Raw genomic sequence first — 12,394 nt, forward strand, 5'->3', positions numbered from 1 at the left:
ATATTTTATTAAACTTGGTTTTGTACTATTTAATATAAAACAAATGTGTAGAACCGAATTAGTGAAGTGTTAGTGGATATAAAACATAAAAAATATAGGTTTAAAATTCATTATACATTAAAGAAACAGGCACTTTAAGTAAGTTAGCTGCAACTATATATGTATATACTTATATTGTATTTTCTTAATCTGGAGAACCGGCTCTATTCGTTCAAACCCATTTTAACCCCCTAAAAGTAATTAAAATAGATATAAGAGTTATATACATATATCAAATGGGTCTAGATGGCGAGAAGAGATAAATTCCAGTTGACAGTCCGTCCGTCTGCCCGTGCCGTAAAAATTGAGATATCTTGATGACCACAATGTGAAGGACAGTTTTGCACATGGGAGCAATGCAAGCATTGCCAAACGCACAATAACAAAAGCCATTAACTGAAATAACTACATCGTCATATAACGGTTATATTGCAAACTGGTAAAAGAAACATCTAAAAATCATTTAATTTCGCATAACTTGATAATAATGAAGACATTTTAATTTCTTAAAATTAAATTAAATCGAAATACAATTACGTCTAATTTCACCTTCTTTTTCTTAATTGGCTTAGACACCGCTATAGCCGAGTTATTTGCTGCTTCTAACAGACTTACTTCTTTTGTATTGTTGAAGTTAAGCTGTTTCAGCATCTCCAGCGAGAGATCACCTTTGGGGGTTCTACAAGATAATGCTCCGGTCTTGAAGCCTTCTGTAAGCCGCCGCATTTTTTCGTAGAATTTTTGAGCATTACCCCTGTCGGCCTGCTTATCAAGCTCTTCACACTCACGCATTTCGGCCTCTTTCTTTTTCTGTCTACAAATGCGTCTCGCTTCCCTCTTCAACTCTCGGTATCTATCCCATCCCGCGCGTGTTGCGGTCGATCGTAACGTTGCGAGGTAGGCAGTCTGTTTCTCTCCGCTGCAACATGGCACTCCTCGTGGTACCAGTTGTTCTTTTGCATTTTCCGAAAACCAATGGTTTCGGTTGGACATTACGTTTAAAGAAATATGCCCATACTTAAGTATATAATTATATACATAAAACTATATTTTTCGCGCATGTACATTAGTACATAAATATGCAATATATCGGTAAACAATAAATTAAATGGAATCCACTAAATGTCAAGTGAAATTATAAGCAATAGAATTGTAATATGAGACATACATACATAGCTAATAAAAAACATGATTCAATTATATTGGGTTGCTAAAAAAGTCTTGCGGTATGTTTATTGAATCAATTCGTGTGGCACCCATACATCGAGCTTCTTAGTGACTTCAAGCTTCTTCAAATGGTTTATAACGGTTTGATGACTACTATGCCGGTCTCTTTCGACCAATTCAGCGATTTTATTGCAATTTTCGACGACAGGCCTTCCGGAGCGTGGCGCATCTTCGACCACCTCTACACCAGAACGAAAACGTTGAAACCATCGTTGTGCGGTGGAAATGGAAACTGTATCGGGTCCATAAACTGCACAAATTTTATTGGCGGCTTGAGATGCATTTTTGCTTTTATCGTAGTAGTACTGTAAAATATGCCGTATTTTCTCTTTATTTCTCAATCAAACACATGTTAGCGCGTGAAATGAGCTTTCCAAAAAGATTTGGCGTAACCCGATGCGACGAATAAAACTAGCTTTCAGCGCGAACTAGCGAATATACCGCAAGACTTTTTTGACAACACAATGTAAGGTTATATCGACTCGGCTATAATCACTTAAGCGGTGTCTACGCCAGTTAAGAAGAAGAAGAAGATATTGACGTCCAAAAACAGCAAGTTGTCAAAAATAATTGTGTCCATAATGTCGCAATAGGCTGTTTTGTATTGTGTTGTTTTTATGATTCAAAAATAACCCTACAAGACGAGTGTTTGTTAGCAAACGTATAAGCGACTTATTATTGTTCTCTATTGCATACGTTAAACTATTTGTTACTATAGTTCAGAGAGTGGGATAAAAGTAACACATCTTCATTTGATATTCAATGGTTGGGTTAAAAATAATTTTGTTAGCGAATAGCTTACCTATAACATATACACTTGTTAGCGAACAGATTACACATGTGTTATACATAACAAAAGTACTTGTTACCTAAGTTACTGTTAGTGTTATTATTTTGGTTAGCTGTTTGTTACCTTTAACATACTTATACACATGTCAGAGAGTTGTTTACCTATTTGTTAGCAGTAACAAGCATACATGTTGCCTCGATTTCACCGATATGTTATTTACTTGTCACCCCTTTTTTACTTCTAACAAATTCATAGGTTAGCGTATTTGTTACCTTTACTTAGTTCTAAAAATCCATTTTAAAGAACTTTCAAAAATTATTTAGTTAATATTATTCTTTTCTTTAATTATTTTAACATCCTCATTTAGTTATATATTAAAATTAATTAACATATTAAGACCTACCAAAAACTAACCTTACGCACTTAAGCTTAAATAGGGATTTCTTCTCTTTGTGCTCCTCTAAATTATAATGGTACATTACATCGTCTGAAAACAGACCACGCAGTACGCTGTCAACACTGCCTTTTGTGCCCTTTATCTTCAATATTAGCCGAATCTGTTATGAAGAAATGAATGGCAGTAAATTATATTACAATCGCATTGTATTTAAAAGCGAAATACTTACCATAGCATCCGTGCTTTCCGTTTGCTCTTCCGATGGCATGGGCAGTTTCGAAATGAGCTCCACATAATGGTCGTCCTCCAAGTCGACGACGATGCTGCTGATTGAAGGGTGCGTCTTTGCCGCTATGACGCGGCATTCGCGCCATAGTTTACTTTTCGCTTGCACCTCGGCCTTATCTGGCATCAAGAAGATGAAAATATAAAATCTAGCTTCTGCTTTATTTTTTAATACAAATTTTCTTTTAGGGTCCTTTTATGACACTCAGACGGTCATCAACACCACCTATTAGTTTTGCTACCCGTGTCTCAATGGCTTCCAGCTTCTGGACTATATCTGAAATACATAAAAATATTTTTAAAGCAAATACTAATATATTTACATAATAATAATACATTACACCTGCGTGGCCGCTAGACGATGGTGAAGGTACCACAATTTTTGGTGGTTCTTCTGGAGGAGAGATTATAACATATTTTTTTACACACTTTATCTTTAAAAAAATAATATTAAAAAATGCAAAATATTTATGTTCAATACAAACTCTATGGGGGCTCGAGGTTTTGAGCATTCCTCTTTGGAATCAATTTCTTCCACAAGGTCACCATCGGAATTCATTCTATCAAAAGTCATAAGAAAGTTAATGAAAGAGTTGAACTAAAAGAAACTTATCATCCAAAGGTATGGAAAAATACTTATATTTAATATCTAACCTACTTAAAACTAATTAATTTTCTGAAACTTTACCTACAAGTATACCTAAATCTGTAGAAGCAACTGGCTCAGATAAAAGAAGGCCTATAAAAACTTCGCCCTCTATTTTCTCGACAACGATTTTTATAGGCCCTGTTTTAGCTGAATAGCAGAAGTTTTCTTTTTTTTTAAGTCTCATGAAAATAAATGTTGAAATTTTACTAGAAGCTGCAAACATATTCTTTCTTCCATAATATATTTTTTTTTAATTATTCCAATACCTTATCCGTTTTTTTATCAATTTCTTTAAAGTTTGCATATATTTCATAAACTTATATCCGGAGAAATTATCTATCGCGGCGAACCATCTAACGCAGTCAGTTTAATGTAATAAGCCGTGTATATTAAATCTGATTGAGTGGTCGCCGTGTATACTCGAAAATTCTTGCAAAATTTTGTCAGCTACATTTAATTTGTGTTCTTCTGACTGCTCATATGAAAGTATACAATTCCGACAATGCAGTCTTTTAAAACAAATACACCTATATATGTATAACACAAAATATCGGAAGTACAACTATTTCCAATTGCTTATTTCATTAATGTCACGCGGTATTCGACAAAATTCAGACGGCACAAATTTTGCAAAATACCGCAGCTTCCTATTCATTACGTAAATATTTCCTTTAGAATCAGTTCGCGCTGGTCCCACATTGGTTGCACAACTAACTCTTCCTTTCAGATAACGACTTAAGCAGTCACAAAGGCGCGAGCAAGGTGAATCACGGGGAAAAGGACCTAATATTGAACTGTTTTATTACCTGTTTACTCTCCTTCTGGTATGTCTTCAACGCAAACTCTTTTTGCGTTGTTCCGAGGAGGGTTTTCGCTGATAATGGCAAGCTACCAACTTTATCTAAAGTTTGAAGTAGGTCGGTGATAGCATTTTGAGAGATATTATTTATAATTGCCCATGCCTTCAATTCGACCACTTTATCTGACTTGTTCTCAACTTTCTTAGCACATTGGAAATCTTCTTCAAACAAATATGTATATGCTATTGGTATCGTTATCGCTATCATAAAATGCCGCTTGCTCTGCTAGTGTTTGATTCATTGTCACTAATCCCTTACTCTAACCTATAGGAACTATCATTTAAAAACTATTGAACAGATTCATTCAGTTTTTGCCACCGTACCTTCAAATTTCGACTTTTTCTTGCTCAAGAGGTTTGAAAGGGTTTTCTTATTCATTATTTAAAACTAACAGTTATCTATATGTCAGGAATCAAATATCCATGTCGCAAAAAAAAAAAATGAATTAGTCTAAATGACTATACCGTTTATAAAAATGCGAACTAATTTATGATCCGAATTGTTAGTATTTTATGTTAATAATATTTTAAAGTTTAGTAGTTTGTAGCAACACATATCAGTTTGATAAAGATTTTTGATTTGTAAATATTTACGAACAGTATATTACAGAAGGAAAATATATGTTTGAAGTGTATTTTCAAAAGAGGATATCAACATCATAATTTATTTTTCTCAAATGAGAAAACGTCAAAAGAGAAATATTTACTGATTTACCAAAATATTTTTGTTTAGGACTCATAATTGAAGCTTTTTTAGTTGTGAACTATCTTTGTTAGATCAGTATCCAAATGAAGAAATTGTGTATATTAGCACTAAGAACAATACTGCATAAATAGTTAAAAAAAATTGAGATGTAAATATCCTATTTTGAAAAGAAACTCCTTATTTGCTTGAGGCAAGCATGAAAAAATAGAACCGTACGAGACCAATATTATTTAATTTTATTTTTTAATATCCTGCATCCGAGCAGAAATGCACATAGTATGTATGTACGAGTATGTACATATATTCGAACTATGTAGGTTCACTTTTATTCATTATGAAACACTATTGTTTTATTTTAAAAAATTTTAGATAGCCTGCATATGAACATACACAAATGAACACATTTAACTATAATTGTATAAACAGGTACCATGTATGTATATATATGTGTATAGATAAAATGCACAAATTAAATATTACATACAAATGCACAATGTAAAACATAACTATTTGAATTAAATATGCTTTATCTAACTGCATTTCTTTAAAGTAAAGTTAATAACTTATACCTTACACACCTGAACTGTTTGTAATCCGCAATATTATACATATGTACATATATAAATTCTGCAAACAACATACAAATCACAATGCTTACCTTATTCTCCTCATTCTCATTCTCCTCAAATGTTGTCCAAGTCTTCCTTTTCAATTTACTTGAAGAAAAATTCGGTTAACATTGCGCGATATCGCTCACCATTGATGGTTACGGCGGTTCCTTTTTCATCTTCGCACCATACAGTGATTCGTGCTGAGTGCATTGGCTTCTCGACGATTACGTGCGGGTTTTCTGTGCCCCAAATGCGACAATTCTGTTTGTTAACGTAACCATCGAGGTGGAAATGAGCCCCGTCCGAAAAGGAGATTTTTCGGTAAAATTGACCATCCTCGGTCAAACGATCTTCTGCCCAATCTGCGAACTGTAGAATAATTTCGTAAATTTTATACTTTTTACTGAATACCTGTCACTTTCCAAATGGTATTTGACGTTTCCAATGCCGAAATATAGATAATTCAAATTTAAAACGTTAGATGGCCCACCCTATATAAGAAATCTTACATATAAAAATAAGTTGGGTTTTTGTCTGTTTGCAATAGCTGACTAAACCGTTGCATGAAATGAAAAATGACATGAACCACTTTGAAGGGAATCCAATGAGGATGGTTTGTAAAAAGTAATAAGAAAATGTTTATTTTTAACCGACTTACGAGCGTAAATTTCAAAAACGTGACGTTTCTATAAAATTTTGTTTGTTTTGTTTTTCAATTGATTAAATTGTAAATTATTTCAATCGTTCAATTTCGATCGTTTGCTTTCTTTATTTCGGCTGTTGAAAAGATAAATTATTGAAAATTATTTAGTGAAAACTTTATGTGTGTTTCATACAACGTCATCAATTATAAAATGAAATTTGTCAAGATGCTGTGAAGAAGTCGCCCTAATATCGGTCGGCGTTCTTTTTGCCATCGGCATACATTGACAGCCCAAGTACATGCTTGAGTACTCGGAGGATGCGATGACATACGTGCAGAATTATGGACGGGCGGATTTGTTTGTTACATTCATTTGCAATCCAAAATGGCCATAGAATTATTATTGAATCGCGATCAATCAGGAATATAGTCACAATGTCACAGCACTTTTCAAACAACAGCTACGATGTTTGATGGACTTCGTCTTGAAGCACACATACGAAACATATGGTGCTATTAGATGCTGGATGTACTCTGTTGAGGCTTGCCGCATTCACACATTCTTCTTTGGATGGTAGATAGTGGTTACACCAGATCAAATTGATGACATCATTTCTGTGGAACTTTCTGATACAGAGATAGATCCAGAATTATACGAAGTGGTGAAAACCAAAATGGTTCGACCTTGCGGACACCACAATCCCACTTCGGTTTGCATGTCTGACAATAAATGCACGAAACACTATCCACGTGCTTTTCTTTCGGAAACGCAAACTAGAAATGACGGATGTCCACTCTATCGGCGTCGCTCACCATACTACAATGGCAGAACATTCAGCATTCAATTTAGAAGCGTGAATATCGAAGTTGACAACACATTGATCGTCGTATCGGTGTAATCGATAAAATACGTTCGTAATTACGTCACCAAAGGAAGCAACATGGCGGTTATCGGTCTTGAACGATACGGTCGATACGTGAACTGTAATAAAGCGCTTTGTAGGATATTTACTTTTGTAATTCATGAACATTTTCCGACTGTTGTGCGTCTCGCAGTTAATTTAGAGAATGGCCAAATAGTGTATTTCAACCCAGAGAATACAGTACAGCCAGTGGAAACACCGCCAGCAACAAAATTAACATTTACGAGCTTTTTCTCAACTTTCGTCAGTCATCTGTTTGCGAGAACATTGCTCTATTCGGAAATACCTTGATATTATGTATACATGGAATGCATCGCCAAAGAAATAGTTGCGTAGAAATAGTTGCGCAGAAAGCAAGGCCAACCAGTAGATTGACATCCAGGTGTGTTCTCAACTAATTCCTTCGGACGAATTTACACAATCCACGCGAAAAACGACGATTGTTTCTACCATCGATTGCTATTGATTAATGTACGTAATGTTGTGTGTAATGTTAAACTTTATTTGATTCATTGTGTACTGTGAATGGTATGGTATTGTGGGTGCAAGTTTTGGAGAGGTAAGCCAGCAATTACAATTGCTGGAACATGATAATACTGGAATCAAACGATGGACGATGCGATAGCTACTTCGAATGCCACTGAAGTTCGCACACTTTTCGCGATGATCAGCCTTCAAATCCGCGTTATGCGATACGACCAAAAATTACATTACCGAAGACATTTGACATCGTATACGCTAAGAATTGGAAATGGGTCAATTTTGGAAGAGTTTTGATTGTGTCTTTCTAAATCTTTAAATTGTGTCTGTAAAAGGTAGCAATATTCGCGTTGAAGGCATTGCTTGATATTTCATATCAAAACGACAAAACTGATGTCCTCTTATTTCTGTAGTACAAGACCAACTGTGCTAGTGCTTTTGATATCCCAAATAATTTTCTAAGTGGCTGACCGAACCATCTGTAAAAATATTATAGTCAATGAAATTAATAACATCAGGGAATGTCTGAGGATTTTAAAAATTGATCCTGGGAGTAAATACACGCCATGTAGATGCAGAGGACCTCTCTGCTGAAATTTAACTCTATAGTAAATGTTTTTTAACAAAATTCTATCCTTAAGGATTATCGATAGCGATAGTCAAATATCTTGCACAAGTCAGAGAATCTGACCGAATTAGGCGATACCTGCTTTGAGTTGTTAAACTGTTGGCTTCCTCTTCCGAAATATATTTAGAATCAACTCTCCTGTTGATGCGGCGAATTTCAGAACGTACTATACTATATGTTTCAGAGCATATATGTACGTCTTGCTTTCCACCTGCACATGAATTTAACTCCGGAAGTGCAGGCGCTATGGGAATACGCTTAACTGAAAGGTAATAAGAGTTTTGTGTGTGTAATAGTTACACATAATCTAAAACTTAACTACATATATAGATGAATGATCAGGATGGCGAGAAAAGTTCAAATCCGGGTGACTGTCTATCTGGTTGTCCGTCCGTCCGTGCAAACTGTAACTTGAGTAAAAATTGAGATATTTTGATGAAACTTGATATTGTATATAGCTTTCTTAGTACAAAAAAAATTACGAGTTCGTAGATGGTCGTAATCGGACTACTGCCACGCCCAGAAATCGCCATTAACCGGAAACCTATAAAGTGCCAAAACTGAGCCCTAAATTAACATATAGAACTGTAATTTGGTACAGGGGATCGCAGTACCAAGGAGCACCTACAAACAAACAATTCAAAAGAAATAGGCATGGCCCCGCCTTATAATTAGTTTAATGTACATATCTCCTAAACTACTAAAGCTACAACAACCATAAGAACTCTTACGGACAATGTGAAATCGGAAGATAACGGTACTGTTCAAAACTACTAAAAGTGTAATAAAACAGTAACTAACTACGCCAGAGGCTTCTGAAATGGCTTGAAAATTGGGCGGGCGTGGCACCATATCTCGGGACCAGACTGACTGCTTCCATCAAAATTTGATACAATGAATCAGTTAAACCCAGGGACCGAAAATTATAATTATTTCAAACTTTTTGATTAAAACAATTATTATGAAGAAATACGTATATCCGACCTATATACATATAATGTAGTAATGGAAAAGTTTTGTTCTTTTTTTTACGACTACACAAACTTGCCAACAACTTTTAAATTTTATTTTTTTTTTTATTTTTTCCTCACAAAATAATCATTATATTTTGATTCTTCTTTTTCGCTTACAAAATAGAAGTTATTTCATAACTTTTATTTATTGCTCACATTCTACACAATAAGAGTTTAAGAACAAGCTTTTTGCTTGCCTTTGCGATTTGAAAGTAACAACGTGAGAGTGTTATTTCAGAGTTGCTAAGCATTTAATATACTCGTATCTTAATTCCTTTTATATTCTTACACCTTGCTGCTTCAGAGTATAATAGTTTTATTCACCTAACTATGTATGTTTATATCACCGAAAACTATAGCGTTATATGTATGTACATATGTATGTATATACTAAATTATCAAGATTATGAGACGAGTGTGAATCGGGGAGACTATTAGTCTGTCCGTCCTTTTGTCCATATAAACTTTAATTTGAATGAAAATTAAGATAGTTTCCTTGGTAGTATAAGAAGTTCGGTATTGTAGATGGTCGTAATCGAACCACTACCATGCCGAGAAAGCATCATTAATCTGAAGCCCATAAATTGTCATAACTAAGCCGATTATTAAGATACAACGTACACTTTTGTGCAATGAATCGGATTAACGAAGGGCACCTATGCTTTCTTTAAATAGTGGGCGTGGCCCGGTCCTCTAATAGTTTTAATGTATACATATATCTCACAAACCAATCAAGCAATATCACTAAAATTTGCGGAGAAGAAATATTTTTGACACTGTGAAAATAGTTGAAATAGAATTCTCAAATCCCGACAACTCACAACCCATATATGACAATATTAAATCCGTCTAATTCTTTCACTTTCGAGTAAAATTTGCACAAATAGTGTCCTTAAGGTATGACATCTCAAGTTTAAATATTGTCAAAATTTGATCAATAACTGTTCAAGCCCCAAATACCCAATTATACGAACAAACCTTATGTCGAACATGTCGGTCAGTGTATGTACAAAACCATATTTCAATGATCATATATCTTAAGAGTTCGCTTTTGAATCTTCTGGGTCTTTTACAATTGCTGTGTGTTTGGTATAATTTATGGGTTTTCTTCGATAGGCAATGATTTTCCTATTTTTATTATGAAAATCTCATATTACCATAAATACAATTAAATACTTATCATTCTACTTGACATTTGAGCCGCGCAGTGCACACTTCGATTAACTCCATAAAGCGAAAAGTTGAGAAACACGATGAGTAATGCATATTGTTTTTAAAAATTCCTCTGATAATATGAATTCAAATACATAATGTGGAATGCATAATTGCAGATATAGCTTTCATCTAACGGTAAGAAATCGTCAGTAATGTTAGAGTTTTTATGTGACTGATGGAGTTAATCGTTTTGGCAACTGAAAAAAGTAATAAAGTTAAATTTAGTCTTTCCATTTTTAAGTTTTTATTACAGAAAAAGTTAGTTATTATACATTTTTATCACAGCTTTTCCATAAAAACGAATGTTAGAAGTTCGGTTATAAAATAATTTTCGTAACTAATGTTAGCGGCAGGTGTAAAAAAAAAAAGGCCCATCTGGGTGACCTTGATCCTGACACTCCTGGTGGTCTGAAAAGAGAAATTCTTAATCAGTAAGGATGCTGTTATAGTCCCTACCTCAGGGAACACGAAAAATATTTTTTTGAAAAATGGCGACTGCCTGAAAATAAAAATAATTTTTTACGCTTTTTTTTGAAATTCCTGAATTTTTTTAAAATATTCAAAAGAAAAATTTTGACACGATGCTGGTAGGAACGATAAAGGATTATATAAAGAAGGTTCACACAAAATTTCTAGTAAATCGGTTGTATAGAAATTGAGATAATGTCGGTACCGTTTGGAAAAAAGTAGTTCCAGAAAAACGCGTTTAAAAAAGTGAGTCAAACCGAACCGGGCTAGGTACTGCGTTACTAAAGTAACAGTAGTTCTTAAAATAATTTGAATTTTAAAAAATCCTTTGGAGGATATGTTCTTAAGGGTCTAAACTTTAAATATATGAAAAAAATCGATTTTATTTACATATGCATATTTGTGTATCAAGATACATATGTCTGTCAAAAATGTAATTTTCTATATTTGATTATGTGTTATTGTAACAAAACTCTTCATGTTCATATTTTAATTAAAAAGTGTGTGTGTTATTTATTTATAAAATTGCTTAAAAATATGTTCTCAAGTATACCTGAGCAATGCTAAAGGTCAATGTAACAAGCTCAAACCCTGCTTCGCTCCCATTATTCCCGATTTCCGACTTTCTAGCAGGCTTTAAACAGTTTTAGTTGGTCAAATTGTGTGTTATTTTAAAAAACACCCCAATGAAAAGGAAAAAACAGCCTCGGATAAGAGACTCATCTTTTGATGATGACCATGGCAAACGAAATAAGGACTATGATTTGAGGGCATGCACCTGGAATGTCCGGTCCCTTAATTGGGAAGGTGCCGCTGCCCAGCTGGTAGATGTCCTCGTAAAGATAAAGGCTGACATCACCGCCGTCCAAAAAATACGATGGACGAGACAAGGACAGAGACGAGTAGGTCCTTGTGACATTTACTACAGTGCCCATATAAAGGAGCGCAAGTTTGGTGTTGGATTCGTGGTGGGAGAGAGACTCCGTCGCCGAGTGCTATCATTCACTCCGCAGAATGAACGTCTAGCCACAATCCGCATCAAAGCGAGGTTCTTCAACATATCGCTGATTTGCGCCCACGCCCCGGCGGAAGAGAAGGACGATGTGACCAAAGATGCTTTCTATGAGTGCTTGGAGCGCACCTATGAGCGATGCCCCCGCCACGATGTCAAAATCGTGCTTGGTGACTTCAACGCCAGGGTGGGCAAAGAAGGTATCTCTGGCACTACGGTCGGTAAATTCAGCCTCCACGAGGAAACATCCCCAAAAGGGTTGAGGCTGATCGACTTCGCCGGGGCCCGAAATATGGTTATCTGTAGTACTAGATTCCAGCATAAGAAGATACATCAAGCTACCTGGCTGTCTCCGGATCGAAAAACCACCAACCAGATCGATCATGTTGTGATAGACGGAAGACACGTCTCCAGTGTTTTAGATGTGCGTGCGCTCCGAGGTCCTAACA

General features: G+C 35.1%; 1 protein-coding gene across 11 annotated transcripts in view; it reads left to right on the top strand.

Moving 5' to 3' along the window:
• The window catches only part of LOC105225977 (polyamine-modulated factor 1-binding protein 1), a 306,375-nt gene that overhangs the window by 230,453 nt on the left and 63,528 nt on the right, over positions 1–12,394 (top strand). The gene's annotated exons all lie outside the window — the stretch shown is intronic.

This window comes from Bactrocera dorsalis, chromosome 1 (assembly GCF_023373825.1).
Source record: "Bactrocera dorsalis isolate Fly_Bdor chromosome 1, ASM2337382v1, whole genome shotgun sequence".
In the NCBI taxonomy this organism is placed as follows: domain Eukaryota; kingdom Metazoa; phylum Arthropoda; class Insecta; order Diptera; family Tephritidae; genus Bactrocera; species Bactrocera dorsalis.